We start from the raw sequence: 15,634 nt of genomic DNA on the forward strand, positions 1-15,634 counted from the left end.
TATGTGTTGAAGACTTCAGAAACCTCTGGATCCATTCCATGTTTCCTTCCTTCCCAGTCGGACTTCTTCATTGCGGTGGCAAAGGTCATTTTCAGAACTCCAGGTTTGAATCCTACCAGCTAAATATGCCCATTATCACTATTTTGATTTTAGGAGTACTTTTTAATAATGGGTCCAGCAAACATTCTGGATTTGACTCTCTGGGACCAGTGGGTATCAATCTCCATGCCTATACCAATCACGGTGACCAGTGGGATAGAACACCCTGACTGGCCAACCTTGGTCATGTGCCCTAGAGCCAGGGGATAGGATCAGCACCTCTAGAACAAAATGAAGTGAGAAACTTAGAAGGGTGGTTTCCTAAAGGAAAATAAAGGTACTGACAGCAGAAGAGGGAAATGGACATGAGGAGGCACATGCTAAAAATAACCTAAGTAGGGCTCCCCCTCGTGGAGTGTGGCAGAGCTTGAGAGAAATGATAGGAGCTGCCTGTTAGAAAGAGAAGGAGTTAGGAGGGAATGAGTTGAAGTGGAATAGATTGATCATTAAGCCACCTAAAGCAGTGTTTAACACAGAAATAAAGAGAGAAGCAGTACACCAGCCTTGATGAGTTTGAATACCTGGTTCAAGCTGTGGGTCCATCATTACCAAGGGTTATCCTTCTATGAGTCATTCTTTGTCCCCAAGCCTCTATGTCATCTCTATAAAGGGGCTACCTGGTGTGCCTACCTCATCTTTCCATCATCACAAAAAGGGAGATTGCTAAAAAAACAAGACAAAACAAAACAAAACAAAAACCAAAAAGCCAGAGCAAAACAAGGAAGATACTATCTGAGATTTCAAGAGAACTTGCATATACTGAATTATTAATTCAAGTAGAATATTGAACGAATTTGCAATAGGGATGTTCCTTGAGCTTCAGCAAACAGGATAATATTTTTTCAACACCTTTCCTAAAACCTTTTTTTGGAAGTTGTATGTCACCAGGGCAAAGGCCTGGGCAAGCACAGGCTTAACGAAGCTAGAACTTTAGCAACGTGGAAAGGAGAGGGAGGAGAGAGAGAGAAAGCTGGGCATGTCTAACAAAATCATTTTGCACACTCTCGTGTCCAAACACATCCATGTTCACAGCTGGGAGAGCCTGATGGGAGACCAAGAATGGTCCAAATCCTGGTCAAGGAGTTAGTAGGTAGAAGCATGCCTCCAGAGATTCGGTATGTTTGCTGAAGAACCAGAGCCGATAGCTGGGAATACCAAGAGCAAGGTTCACATATGCAAATAATCGTCATGAAAGAAAGTGAAGAATGCCACAGAGTCAGAGGAGAATGGATAACTTAAAGACTGAAGGCTTGAGAAAAAACTTCTGTTTATTGAATACATTTGTATTGGGCTTTTCCCATGTAAAGGGCTAGGTAGCTTAGCGGCCATGTTTGGCTTCTATAGCAGGGTGGCCTCAGTTCGAATTTTGGTTCTGATATATGATAGTGGGCAATTTGTTCAGCCTCTCTGTGCCTCATCTTTCTTCATCTGAATATGGAGGTAATAATCATAATGACAATAATGACATCATAGGGGTGTTAAAAGGATTAGATGAATTAACATTTGTGAAGTACATAGAGCAGTTCCTGGGACATAGGGCATAGTTAACCAAATACACTGTGTCTTCATGTACCAAGCTCTCACCATGAAAATATCTTTTATGCCTTTGAGTTCTAGTTCTAGCTGGGGTAACATATATAAAACAAATAATGTCACTGATAATTGTTGAATTACAATGATGATACATGTTGTGACAGAGACATTCAGGGTTGTGAGAGAAATGAGAGCCTTGTTCTGGGGGTCAGGGAAGTGACATTTACACAGATACTCAAAGGGTAAGTAGGACTTGGCTAGGAGTGGAAAGCAAGCACAAAGCCTAGAGGCAGAAAGGAACTTGGTAAACTCTAGTGATTGGAATACAGCCAGTGTGACTGGAGTAGAGAGAGGGGACATGATATTAGAGGGAAGGTTAAGGCCAGATCATGCACAGCTTTGTACACTTCATGTAAAAATGTGCTTTATCCTAACTGAAGTGGTCACGGATAAAGCACATGAACTAAATGTTTAAGGAAGGGTAAGATTTGGTCATGCAGAAATGATGGGCTGCTAGGGAGAAAAAGACCTGGGAATAAAGGGACCAGCATGCACAGAGAAAAGGAAGCTGGGAATGAAGAAGCAGTGAGCGGTTCATTTTTGCTAGCATAGAAGGTACAGGGTGATAACTAGGTATAAATAAATTTGTAAAACAAAACAACAACAACAACAAAAAAAAAACAAAAAAACCCACAAAAACACCAGGACCAAATGATGGAGGGCATTAAATTCTGAGTAAAATGGTTCTGACTTTGATATACAGTTAAAAGTCTACCAGGTTTTAGATAAGTAGAATGATGGAAGAGAGTTGTGTTCTAAGCACATTGCCCAAACAGAGTTGGTATGGGCTGGGAAGGAGAAAAGAAAGAGAGGGAGGGAGGAAAGGGGGGAGAGAGATAGGGAGAGGGAGAGACAGAGTGAGAAAAAGAGAGAGAGAGACATTGAGAGAGAGAGAGAGAGACTAAGAGGCATAGAAGTTTTTATTTTGGAACATGATCTGGCTCTGTAGCCCAGCCTGGAGTGCAGTGGTGTGATCTCGGCTCACTGCAACCTCTGTCTCCCAAGCTCAAGCCATCTTCCCAGCTCAGACTCCCAAGGGCACACCACCATGCCTGGCTAATTTTTGTAGGTTTTTTTTTTTTTTTTTTTTTTTTGGTTGTTGTTGTTGTAGAAAGTGTTTCTTCATGGTGCACAGGCTGGTCTCGAATTCCTGAGCTCACATGATCCACCTGCTTTGTCCTCCCAAAGTGCTGGGATTACAGGCATAAGCCACTGCGCTAGGCCAGCGTAACACTTTTATTCAACGAAAAGAGGCTCATAATAGCCTAGTTGAGAGACATGGAAGGCTTAAATGTTGCTCACACATATTAATCACTCAATAAATATCAGTTATTATGAATTCAACTGTTTTTAAAACTAAAGAAAAATAGCTGTTTATAGGTGTAAAATGTTATACCTAACATGGAGGCAAAATTTTCCTCCTTTTAGCTTTTCAATATTTCCTATAGACCCTGAGCATGCCTGCTACATTCTATGGTGTATTCTGATTATTTAGGCATGAGTATGGCTCTGCAATGGATTTCAGACTCCTAGAAGACAGAAACCAGGCAAGGTATTTATCTCGGAATCTTTCATACTACCTCACAGTCAGTAGGCGCTTAAGAAATACAGGCTGCTTTCGGCAGTTGTTCAGCCTATTCTGAACCCAAAGCACCCCAGATTAAGGGATTTTAACTCCTTTGAGATTTGACAGGAGTAGTGAACTTAAGCTTTTGAGACAGTGGCAGGTGGCTGAGAGTCCTGCACAAACAGGACAAAATCTTATCTTTATTTAAGGAGGGGTAAGTGAAACCTCCATTTCATCACTGAACATTTATCTATATTTCTTGTCTATTTCTAGAAAAAAATGATGCTTACCTGTTTATTAATTTATTCACTGGATTTCCCTTTGCAATTTCTTAAGCTTAAGTCTAAGTAAAGCAACCTATAAAATCTAAGGTCAGATTACAGGCCAGAAAAGCCACCTATTCTAGAGTCCTAAAGCTGGGGTCCAGGGATAGATATTCACAAATGAGATTGGCAAAGACAAATTTAGTGAAACTCCATGTAAAATTGTGTGAGATTTTTTATAGTACATTTTCCACAACAGAGAGGGTCTATAGCAATAGTGAGGTTCTTAAAACAGTCTGTGATATTAAAAATATTATCCATTGATTTTCAAATCTATCATACTATGAATGAAATGCTGTGAAACATTCCATTTTCTTATTAAATGCCATTGTACAAAAGGTCCTATTTTAGTGTCACCCCAAAATCTACAGACAGGAAGTTCTTTCTTAAGTCTATCCTAATCTGTTGGCAGCTCCTCCCCATGGAAGCCCTTAGTAAATTCGGTGGAAATAGCGAACAGCTGCTCACCAACACCCACCCCAAAGAAAGAACAAGACATTTCTCACATATCTCAAGCTGCCTTAAATGTTCTTTCTTTGGCAAAGAAGAAAAAAAGAAATATATTTTTGGCCTCTAAACCTTTTCCCACCCGTGTGTATTTCTGCAAAAATGTTATCCATATGGTTTTGATTGCATTCTCCATAAGTCATTAGAAATGCTTTGCACTGAGAACTTTTCTGATGACCAAGGTGTCTTCGGAGACATTTTAAAATGGCCCTCTTAGCCTTTCTTCATAGAAACAGGAAAGCTAAACTGAGCCAAATGCAAATGAACTAAGACCTGGAAAGGTTGGCGTTTTATTCAAAACTCAGAAACCACAAGGCTCGAGTGAGCCTTAAATCTGTCCATGCAAAGTCTTCACCTCCTTCTCCAGGGACAAGATACACTAAATCATCCATTGGGATGGGACACAGATAATGCAATGGATCCAGACATCTAAGTTGATATTTAGGGTTGGGTGCAGTGACCCCATAAAATTCCAAGAACTTCCAATCACCCCAGGGCTTCCCCATTATTCCCAGAGGATAAAGATTTTGGACTTGGACTTGCGTGTTGAATTCCTAACTCCATCACCTACTAGCTATATTTTGGCATGCTACTCAAGTTTTTCAAGACTCAATTTCCTATGCCACAAAGATGGGATAGTATTATGTATTCATACTGCAAAGTATTTTCAGAACTGTAAGCAATAATATTCAGAACATTGCAAATAAAATGCTTGGTGCACGTAAAAGTTCAAAATTCTCTCTCCTCTTTCTCTCTGTGTAGTATTGGTTGGAACTAGAAGAGCTCTTTTTTTCTTTAGGGAAATATTGACTGTGTGGGGTGAGGAAGAGAAAGACTGGACAGTATTCCAAAGCATTAAGTCCCCACTTTCTAAGGTATGTAGACCACAACCCATCTTGGGAGATTGATTACAAGGAAAGGGTTAAGAAGAATCAGTCAGAACTTTGGTCTTCACCTGAAGTTGCCTGACTACGTTGTCTCAGATTGATTTCAGAACTGCATTATCAGCAGGGCAGCTGTTGCCTACTAACAGTCATGGAAGTAGATCTCAGCTGGGGGATGATGGGGAAACAAAGAGAAAGATAGGGACGAATAAAGGAAGGAATGGGGCACAGACAGAAAGAGAGAGAGAGAAAAGAAAGAAAGAAAGGAGGAGAGGCAAGAGATAGTGACCTGGGATTTCATACTGCGGTGGGTGGGAGAAGCAGTGTGTGTGGTGGGCGTATTTCTTCGTGGTCAGAATCAAAGTCAGAACTGCCCTGGGGAACCTGTGTTCAAGACCTGAACCTGGACCAGAAGCCAAGGGAAAGAGAAAGTTGCCCAAGAAAAAAGGGAGAAATTTCCACCAGGCGAAAAGAGAAATCGCTGGCTGGGTTTGTGGCTGGAGAGCTGTCCGTGGTGCTGACTCCTCCTCATTGGGATTCCAGTGAAGGCTGAGAAGCTCTGCACTGGCTGCTCCTCCTCTCCCTTTCCTCTCCCCTCAGTCCTGACCTTCTGAGACCCAGGATCATTCTGGCTAGCTCGATGTCTTCTCCTCTCTTTCTCCCTTTCTCTTTGTCGATTAAATAATTTTTCCCGAGTTCCCAGTTCATCACTCAAACATTTCTCTTCCATTTTGTTTCAAGACTCCTCTTCCTCCAATTAGTTCACTGGCTCCTAGATTGTTCTAGGCCTCCCTGGTGGTCACATCTCTCTCTTATCATCCTTTGAATTAAAAAACAAACAAAAAACATACAATGGCAATCATAAAAGCAGACAACATGCACTGAGCACTCACTAGGTGTCAGGGAGCAGTCTAAGTGCCTTTGCATACATTAACTCATGAGCAGTCTAAGTGCCTTTGCATATATTAACTCATTACAATTCCACATCAACCCTATTAGATGGGTAGATATATTATTATTCTATTAAACAGACAAGGAATTGAGGCTTAAGGGGTAAGTAATTTCACCAAGACCAGACAGCTACAGGACTCCAACCTCTCTCGAGCCTGCACTTCTACTGAATCTGGCTCTTTTACATATTCCAACACCTTTTCCTGTGACTTCCTGCCCCTCCGTCTGGTAGCCTTAATGCTTTCTATTCTTGCCTAATCTTCAAGGGACTACGAATCTGCATTGCTGATTTGGTTTAAATCAGAAGGGAAGCAAAGTAAACAAACATACCAAATGTGCGCTGTGTGGGAATTATCATACGAGGGCTTTATTTTCTGCTTCAGGAAGAGGCCCCGTGTTAGCAGCCCCAGCCTGCATTCAGGCTGATTGCAGAGTATTTTGCTTTTTATTTTCATGTCTTAGTCCCTGTACCCTCGCCCCTTCCCCGCCTCTGGTGGTCTCCAGAGAACTTCGTGTCCCCTCAGCTTCTCACTCCTACATCCTGCCTACGTAGAGAAGCTCTTGCTTCATTCTGGGAGGTTACGTGGGCTCTCGCCTACACACCGAGAGAAACAAACAGTGTCAAACACTCACAGAGAGACGCGCAGACACAAACGGACCCACACGGGCACCTCCCGAGACAAAACCCACACTCGATGGATCCACGCGGCCGTGGAAACACCCGCCGCCCCAGAAACACTCAGGTACTCGCGACACACACAGTACAGTCACGCTTAAGGGCACCAGGATTCCGGGTTTGCGCGTATGCGCGGTCCCTTTGGATGCTCGTGCGCATAGACACAACACCCTACACGCCCCAGACCCACGAAACTCCCTACGGCTCAGCCCCAGCCCACCCGGGCCGCCCTTCCCTCGAGGCGGCCTCCCGTCTCTCCTCCTCTCGCTTCTCCTCCTCCTCCGCCTAAAGATGTACAAAACACTCCTCGGAAGCAACCCCGGTGTTCAGCTCCTCCCTCCCCGCCCCCCGGCCGCCGCTCCCCCATTCATTTTCGGCCGTCGCCGGCTAAGTCCCTCCCCCGGCGTAGCCCGGCCTCCGCCGCTCCCCGCCCGGAGACCGCGGCGCACTTGGACTTCCCTCTCCATTCGCCAGCCGCCTCGCTCCCGGACCCCACGGCTGCAAACTGATCTGGCGCGGGGGGAGGAGGAGAGCGCAGGCGAGCGAACCCGCGAGAGAGGGAGAGAGCGAGCGAGCAACAGCGAGAGCGAGAGCGAGAGAGCCGGGAGGCAGAGGGAGTAGTGACCGCCTTCCGGAGCCGGGATTCATGCCTGTCCTCGGGACCAGCGAAGGGGACTTTACGGCTGAGTATGAGCCAGGCTGCTAGGAGCCAGGTACCCCCACGCCTGCAGTCCCCGCGCCGTCCCCGGAATGCGAGCTGGACGCAGGGCTCTCCCAAGTTCCCACCGAGCCGAATAAAAAGCGTCCGCCCGCAGCTCTCCGCCAAAGACGGACATTGACTCCAGGTAAGGCGGCGCCGGGTGCAGCGCCCCGCAGCCCCGCTGCCCTTGGACCCGGCCCCGGGCCGCATTCGGGGCGTCCCCGCGCTCCTCTGCCCCTCCCCCTACCGGCACCCTTGTCCGCTCTTCACCTGGCCGCCCCGCCGCCTCCAAGTCTTCTCCAGTTCTAGGGAGGGGGTTCCTGTGCCTGGGGCTCAAAGGGTTAATTGCGGGTTTGAGTGAGTGGCGTGTGTGTCCCCGCGCGCTCCCGACGTGTGCACCATGGTGGGAACTTGATGTGGTGCTAGTGTGTGTTTGCGTGTGCGGCGTCGTTTGCGTTTGATGCGTGTGTTCGTGGTGTGTGTGTGTGTGTGTGTGTGTCCGTGTGTGTAAGGGAGGGGTGAAGAGAGAGAGGTCCTATAACCTACTTACGGCGCGATGTGTGTGTGCATGTTTGTACGTATGTGTTTGTATGTGTGCCCTCGTGTGTCTTTTTAATTAGGTCTCTCCAGCTTACACGGAATGGGACCCTTACTATAGGATCACGTAGTCACCGGGAAACCCGCTGTGGACTTCCTCTTGGGGCTCTGGGCTTGGGGTTTGGGGAGGATTGTGGGGCTGTAGATGGCACCTTATTTAGCCCGATGTTGGTACCCTTGAAGGAAAATTCCTCCAGACGGTGGAATCCTGCTACACTGGGACCCACCGCTTAATATGAAAGAGACATGGCCAACCCCCGAGGCAAATGAGACGCTGTCACTTTAAATTCCACACTGGGCAGACTCCAAGATTCTGATGGGAATTTGGAGACACTGGATAGTGGGTGACAGAGAAAGGGGGAAGTCAGCGGTGGGCTCCTTATCTGCGGCTTGGAAAGTCTGGGATAGGGATTTACCCTGCATCCCCGTTTGCGATCAACACAGCCCCTCCCGCTTCTGTTGGTTTGGGGGAGGATCTGGCAAGTTTGCATGGATCCCCCTCAGGGGAAAGAGAAAGCGTCCTCGGGGACTTGCTCATCCATCACAGTTGCAAAGGGTCTCAGAGGAAATTTCATTTGGGGCAGCTGTGGATGATATGGAAGGAGATGGATGGGGCACTTTCCTAAGACAGATTCGTCTTTCTTTCCCCATTTCAGGCGGGGAAGCCCCCAGAGAGTCTCTTCCTAAATATGCCTCTCCATGGCTCCCCTGGAGTTAGGGGGATATTGAGAGAAGGCAGAGAGGTGGAGAGGGAGAGAGAGAGAGCAAGAGCGAGAGAGAGGGAGACAGAGAGAGAAAGTGTTTCAGTACTGAGGGAGATCTACAATTTGAAAAGGGGCTGTGAGTGGGGAACCCATGACAGAATGTGGCAGTAATTGACTTAAACTGCTGTCGGTTTGCACCTCGCGTCTCTCACTGGGCTCCAAAATACTGCCAAGGGCAGGGGGGCGGTGGAGGAATCTCAGCCAGGAAGGTAGTTTGGGTCAAGGCCCTCTTTCTTCTTTCCTCCATCTCCTGGGAGGCTCTTTAGGTAGGTCCCTTGGCCACCCTGGCTTGGTACTGTTGGGCTTGGGCTCTGGGGCCAGCCATTGATTTGATTCCCAGCTGCCTCTTAAAGGCTTGCCCTACTCAGCAAAAATGCTGAGTTTTACTGCTGTTAGCATGGCTTCCAGACTCGGCAGCTGTTACTTTCTCAAGGTAAGCGGCAGCCGTTCTGCTCTCAGGCAGGGAGGCTAGGAGAAGACAAGGGCTGTGACGCTGGGACACAGCCTCTTGTCTAGCTCAGCACGTAGGGGCCACTGAAAAGCCCTCTTAGGGGAAAAAAGTAGAAATATATTTGGCCTAAAAAATGTACACATATATTCTAGGAAGATATATATATATATATATATATATATATATATATATATATTTCAATCACACACACACACACACACGTGTTCATATTCTGGGGAGAGATAAAAGCAAACATGTATTTGTAGGAACCTGCCCTAGTGGGTGGGTTCTACCTGCAGGCACTTGCAGACATACCATTCTGTGTCCAGAGGCTGATACCTCAGGCTGAAGCCTTCACATAGCCACAGAGAATCTCCTTCAGGAAACTCATGTCAGAGCAGAGCTCCCTGGATTATCTTGGGTAGGGGGTACTAGGGCCAAGGAGGAGAGCCCTTTTTGGGAACTGCCTCATTTTCTCTCTTTCCTAATTCACGGACGATCGAAGCTGGAAGGAATATTAAAGAACAGAAAGGCAGGACTCTGTGGCCTAAAGAGGGAATGAGAATTCCCCAACATTCAGTAGTGGGTTAGTGGCATGCCCAGGACTAGAATCTAGGCTTATCAGCTAGATCAATACCCTTTCCACTCCTCCCAGCAATATACACTCTGGGACTGTATATTGCTCCCACCCCTATCTTGCCAACCTGCCACCATGACCCCTACCAAGACAATCGCTTGTCTTCCCTCATCAAACTTCACATTTTCAGAGATGCATTTCAGGGTTTTTCTATCTGGAAACATGACCCTGAAGAGAAAAGATCCAATGCCTCAATCACTATTCCCGAAAGACACACACACACAGACACACACACACACACACACACACACACACACACACACGGTGGCGGGGGGAGGATTGAGAGAGAGACAGAGAGAGAACATAGATTCCTTCTCCAATGTCTTTAGGGAATTACCGACAAGCGAGGACCCAGTACTGAGTGTGACTGGTAGGCAGAACCCAGCAAAGTGTCTGGTCTGTATCTAAGATTTTTATTAAGGAATGCACTGGTTTCCAGAGAGCAAAATGTACACCCATCTACCAGTGCAAATACTTCAGGCAAATTAATTTCTTTATATTAATTACAATCTCACCCCTAGACATTAATACATATTACAGGCACAGAAGCATATGCAAGCACACATGCATAGGTGTGCTTATACACACATGTGCACACAAAGATCCAGAAACCTTTCCTACTTGCTACATTTCCAAAAAAGAGAACCTCCACACCAAATTGTGTTCTCCCATATAAAGCATCTCCCATGTGAAGACTAGGACCCATAAACTCCAGGGAAGGAGAAATGTAAAGCCCTGTGAAAGAGAGACCCTGGAGAAGTCAGAATCGAGTTCACTCAAAAGCGTGCTCTTAGACTTCTAGACGCCTGTTTCGGGGTGCAGGCAGGTACTGAAAAACATGGGGGTTTTAGGCCCATCTGCAATAGAGCCTTTTCCATGCAGGATTTTCCGGGGCTAGATGGCACTTTAGCTCCCAGAAGGGGGAGCTGTGACTCCATTTCAACCAAGGAGAAACAGCTCAGAGATGCCAAATCAGCTCTCGGGCCCCCCTTGAGTTTAGACGACCCAGCTCAGGCTGCAATGAGTATCTTTACCGCTGGTACAGGCAAGAATTGTAAAAACACCCTCCCCTGATCAGTTCAAATTCAACATCTCTTTCTTAGTGCTTGCAAGAGTTTATGTTATGGATCATAAAGTCCTCTATTTTTCTGAAAAGGTCTTTGCCCAAAGGCCTCTTCAGTTGTGCAAGGAGACATTTTTTGATTTGCAACCTGTCTCTTTTCCCCTCCCAATTCCTTAGAGGAAATCACCAGTACATTATCACTTGAATGGGCCATTAAGGTTAGACATACCCTACCCTTCTTTTCCTGCGTTTCCCTTGCTGAAATACAAAGCTTAACAAATTGGCTGCTGAACTACTGGTAACCATGTTAAAGACAAGATGGAGGTCATGTGAAGAAGACAGGTCCTTAAATGTCATTCTTCAAATAATTTTTCCAGTTGTGCTCCCTTCTGCAAAGATTATCTTTATTATTCTTTCCACCATCTCCCACATTCAGCCACGACTTTTAACAGAATTCCACCCATATTTCAACATCTAGCTCAAATGACCCTTCCAAAAAGTCTTCTCAAGATCTTATTTTGGAATTAATCTCTTTATCACCTGATTTTTCTGTACCATTTTATCTGAAACTCTATTTTAGTTTGTGTCTCTGTTTGCCCTGCTTTATAGCGCTGGGGGTATAGGTCTATCTTACCCTCTTCGGTATGGTCTCAGGAGCATCTTTGTATTCCAGGGACTGACACAGAGTAGTTGCTTTATAAATGTTTGCCCTTGCATTTCCTGTTGCATCTCAATAGCAACTGTCATCTCTCTGTCTGTCTCTCACACTTTCTAGCTAACAATTGCTTCATGTTCATTTAAAGCAATGCCGTTACGGCATTTTTGCCTATACCAAGAATATGGGGATTCCAATGATAATATAGACAGATGAAAATTAGACCCTACCTGGAAGTGAATATTGACTTCCTGTGTTCCAGGGTCTTTAGTTTTGTTCTCCCATGTAGTCGTTCTTTCCACCCAGTGGGACAGATACAGCCCCTTTTACAGAAGAGGAAAGTGAAGCCCAGGTTGGTTAGACTCCTTGATCAAGGTCACACAACCATCACAGCTAGAATTTGAATCTGTCTTCCTTCTTACGTCATCTCTGCTCTTTTCACTGGACCACTGAGTTAATGGTAACTATTATGAATGGTTGGCAACATCGGGTTGTTCAATAGGTGCTAGGAATAGCTGGGAGTTATTATGAGCTCTTTGAAATTGATGGTATGAAGGTGTCATGAGTCACTGGATCAAAGAAAACCTCTGAAGGTTTCTCAATAACCAAACTTTTCTCTGTTTTCAGGAATGACGAGTCCTTTTTGTAATGCCAATAATACATGACCATTCAGTCTCAGTTTTAGTACTTTTAGTGATAGCAAGTTCATTACCACACAAACCAGCCTATGTCATATTTGAAGAGCTTTGTTGGAATATTTTCTTACTTTGCCCCTAAATCATCCTTCTATCCATATGTCTCTGAAATCACACAAGTGCAATTCTCTTCCAGTTTTCAGTTCTTCGAATATTATGAAAACATAATTATTTCACAACAGTTTTCTTTCTGAATAGAGGGGATTGTCTTCACAGCCCTGTCTTCTGTAGCATCTGCTTGGAGGCCTCTTGGCACCCTGAATACTGTCCTAGGGAAATTGTCTAGTTTACCTCACTTTTAGGGCTTCGATGCCACCAAAAAAAAAAAAAGGGAGGGATGACCTGAAATTGAGTGAGGATTTATTCAACAAATATTTATTGGGTGCCTACTCTTTGCCAAACATTGCTGTAGACGAGAGCTGTCAAATAGAACTGTCTGTGATGATGGACATGTTTTTTGTGCTGTCCAATATGGTAGCCACTAACCATGTATGATTGCTGAACACTTGAAATGTGGCCAGTGTTGCTGATGAACTGAATATTTAATTTTATTTAACTTATATTAATTTTTATTTTAATTTACATAGCTATATGTGGCTCATGGCTACTCTATTGAATAGCACAGGTCTGGGCTTTAGAAATGTAGCATGAACATGGCCATGGCCTCTTTTGTTTTCATTAAGTTCACACTCTAGAGGAGCGAGATGAATAATCAATGAGTAAACAAATAGATAAGCAAGATAATTTTATATAATATTAAATGTCACACCACTAGTCGTGGTAATGTGCTAGAAAGGAATGTGGATGGTATAATTTTCTATTGAGTAGCCAGGAGAAGCCTTCTCTGAGAAAGTGATGTTGGAACTGAGGCTTAAATGAGAAGGAATCAGCCATGTAATTTTGTGGGGAAAGAGCATTAGAGGCAGAGAGAAGAATAAAATGGAGTTGGTCAGGCTTGGTGGCTCATGCCTCTAATCAAAGCACTTTAGGAGGCTGAGGTGGGAGGATCGCTTGAGCCCAGGTGTTTGAGACCAGCCTGGGAAACATAACAAGACCCCATTTCTACAACAATAATAATCATCTTTAAAAAAACAGCTGGGCACCTGTAGTCCCAGCTGCTCCGTAGGCCGAGGTTGGAGAATCACTTGAACCTGAGAGGTTGAGGCTGCAGTGATCTATGATTGCACTACTATACTACAGCTGAGCAGCAGAGTAAGACCCTGTTTCAAAAAACAAAACAAAACCAAACAAGCCATGGAGTCATTTCATTGGGACAAGCTTAGGAAGTCTAAGAGATGGACTACCTGCCAGTGTGGCTGAAGCTTTCAAATTGGGAACATGACATAAAAGGGAATTAGGAAGGTAGGCAGAGGCAGATCACAATGGCCTGTACAGGAGAGTGAGAAGTTTTGACATCTTTTCCTTGACATCTCTGGTTGGAAGGCAGGTAGTTTGAGGACTAAAGAGAGTTTGAGAATTGACAGAAGGTCATTGTCAAGTACTTTTGATGGGTTTTTATTATGTCCATTTTTAATCAGTAATTTCAACAAGTTTTCTCATTTTAATTTCTACTCCTACTCTGAATGCCATACCCTGGAGATACAACAGTGTAAAGTGAGGAAGAGAAACAAGAGTAGGGGAAATGGATAGAAAAGGAAGGAGAGAATGAATATGTGGCGATAAAGTGATTTAAATGAAGTGTTGTGAAAAAGAACGAAAGCTGGAAGTTTTCAGTTTGGATCAGCAAATATTTATTGCATATCTTGTCGTGGAAAGGCTTTGGACAAAGTGACTTGGGGGGTATGGTGATGAATCTTGCTAGGTGCTGGCAATCTAATAGTACCGATCTGCAAATCTATAAATAATTATCATTCATGATAGATTGATAATTGTCACTTCAGAAGTTCTGTGAGAATTTTGGGTAAGGGGAAGTCTAAAGGAAGACACTTCAGTAGTGATAGTGGTGAGGAGGATGTCGACAGTGAACTATAAGGTCTCAGAGATCACAGGCAGTATCTTTTTCTGTCTCCATTAATTCGGAATATTATACAATAAGAGCACAGGGACTCAGGGTACCTGATTCCAGTCCTGGCTTCTATCACTATATATCTAGACCTCCTCAAGAACCTGTCTTTATCTCTCCAGACTTGCCTTCTGTAAATTGAGAAGGGCCCAGCTGTGGCTTGCTTCACTGAAGGTATATTGCCTGGCTCTATGAAAATGTTGCAGTCAGGCCTGGTGGCTCACACCTGTAATCCCAGCACTTTGGGGGGGCGGGGGGTGGGGGGGGGGGGTGGATCATGAGGTCAGGAGTTCGAGACCAGCCTGACCAACATGGTGAATCCGTGTCTCTACTAAAAATACAAAAATAGCTGGGCATGGTGGCGTGTGCTTGTAATCCCAGCTACTCAGGAGGCTGAGACAGGAGAATCGCTTGAACCTGGGAGGCAGAGGTTGCAGTGAGCTGAGATCTCACCACTACACTCCAGCCTGGGCGACAGAGCAAGACTCTGTCTCCAAAACAAAACAAAACAAAACAAAACAGAAATGCAAAAACTGTAGCTGGGCATAATGGTGCACACCTGTAGTTCCAGCTACCTGGGAGGCTGAGGTAGGAGGATCACTTGAGCCTGGGAAGTAGAAGTTGCCGTGAGCCAAGATCATGCCACTGCACTCCAGCCTGGGTGACAGAGTGAGGCTCTGTCTGGAAAAAAAAAAAAAAAAAAAACAAGAAGAAGAATATGTTGCATGACAAAGTTCTTGTAAAAGCAGAGAGAGACACACACAGTAGCTGTGCTTCCTCATAAGATTTAGATGTCTTCTAAAAAATAAGCAAATTTAAAAGAGGTCATACCTTACAGCACAGACTGTTTCGAGACAGTGTGGCTGAGTGGTGGTGAGATAGTGATTCTATGCCATGGTGGCAACTCCTGATATCAAAGTGATTAAGGGTTAACATGAAACCCACTGTCCTCATGGAACACAGCAGCCCAGAAAGACTGCCTAGAGATCCATAGACAGTCCTTGCTACTGAGGGGGCAAAAAAGACAATTAAGGAGATAATGAGGCTGAGAAAAAGTGAAATTAATTTTTTTTTTCATATGAGGGTGAAGGGGATCTTTGTCTCCTGAGGGTACTATCTTTTGGAGATTGCAAGTGGCCTTAAGGAGAATAGACTGAATGAGACTGGGTATGAGAAAGTTAAGAGTCATAAATTACCCGGACTTCCTGCTATCCCCACACAGGAATGGAGAGCCTGGCGAGGACACAAAATATATCATTCTGAACAAATTTTGTTCTCAGTTTGCAGAGGTTTTCTCACAGGGTTCAGAGTTGTATACAGGGAAGTTGGGGCCATCTTGGGATAGCTAGGAGACTGTATTCCCTCAAGGGTGGGAGGTAGATTGATAAGGTAATTAACAAAAGCAACATGCAACCATTTTTGTGTAAACTGCAAAGGTCAGAGCAGCAG

At 44.8% G+C, this 15,634-nt stretch overlaps 1 protein-coding gene across 1 annotated transcript in view; it reads left to right on the forward strand.

Annotated features, from left to right (window-relative positions):
* Window positions 1-7,002: 7,002 nt before the first annotated feature.
* BRINP1 (BMP/retinoic acid inducible neural specific 1) overlaps window positions 7,003-15,634 on the forward strand; it is a 203,339-nt gene continuing 194,707 nt past the window's right edge. Inside the window, exon 1 of the mRNA XM_003833086.5 lies at window positions 7,003-7,445. The gene's annotated coding sequence lies outside the window, so the exon portion shown is untranslated. The remainder of the gene's footprint in view (window positions 7,446-15,634) is intronic.

This window comes from Pan paniscus, chromosome 11 (genome assembly GCF_029289425.2).
Source record: "Pan paniscus chromosome 11, NHGRI_mPanPan1-v2.0_pri, whole genome shotgun sequence".
Classification (NCBI taxonomy): Eukaryota; Metazoa; Chordata; class Mammalia; order Primates; family Hominidae; genus Pan; species Pan paniscus.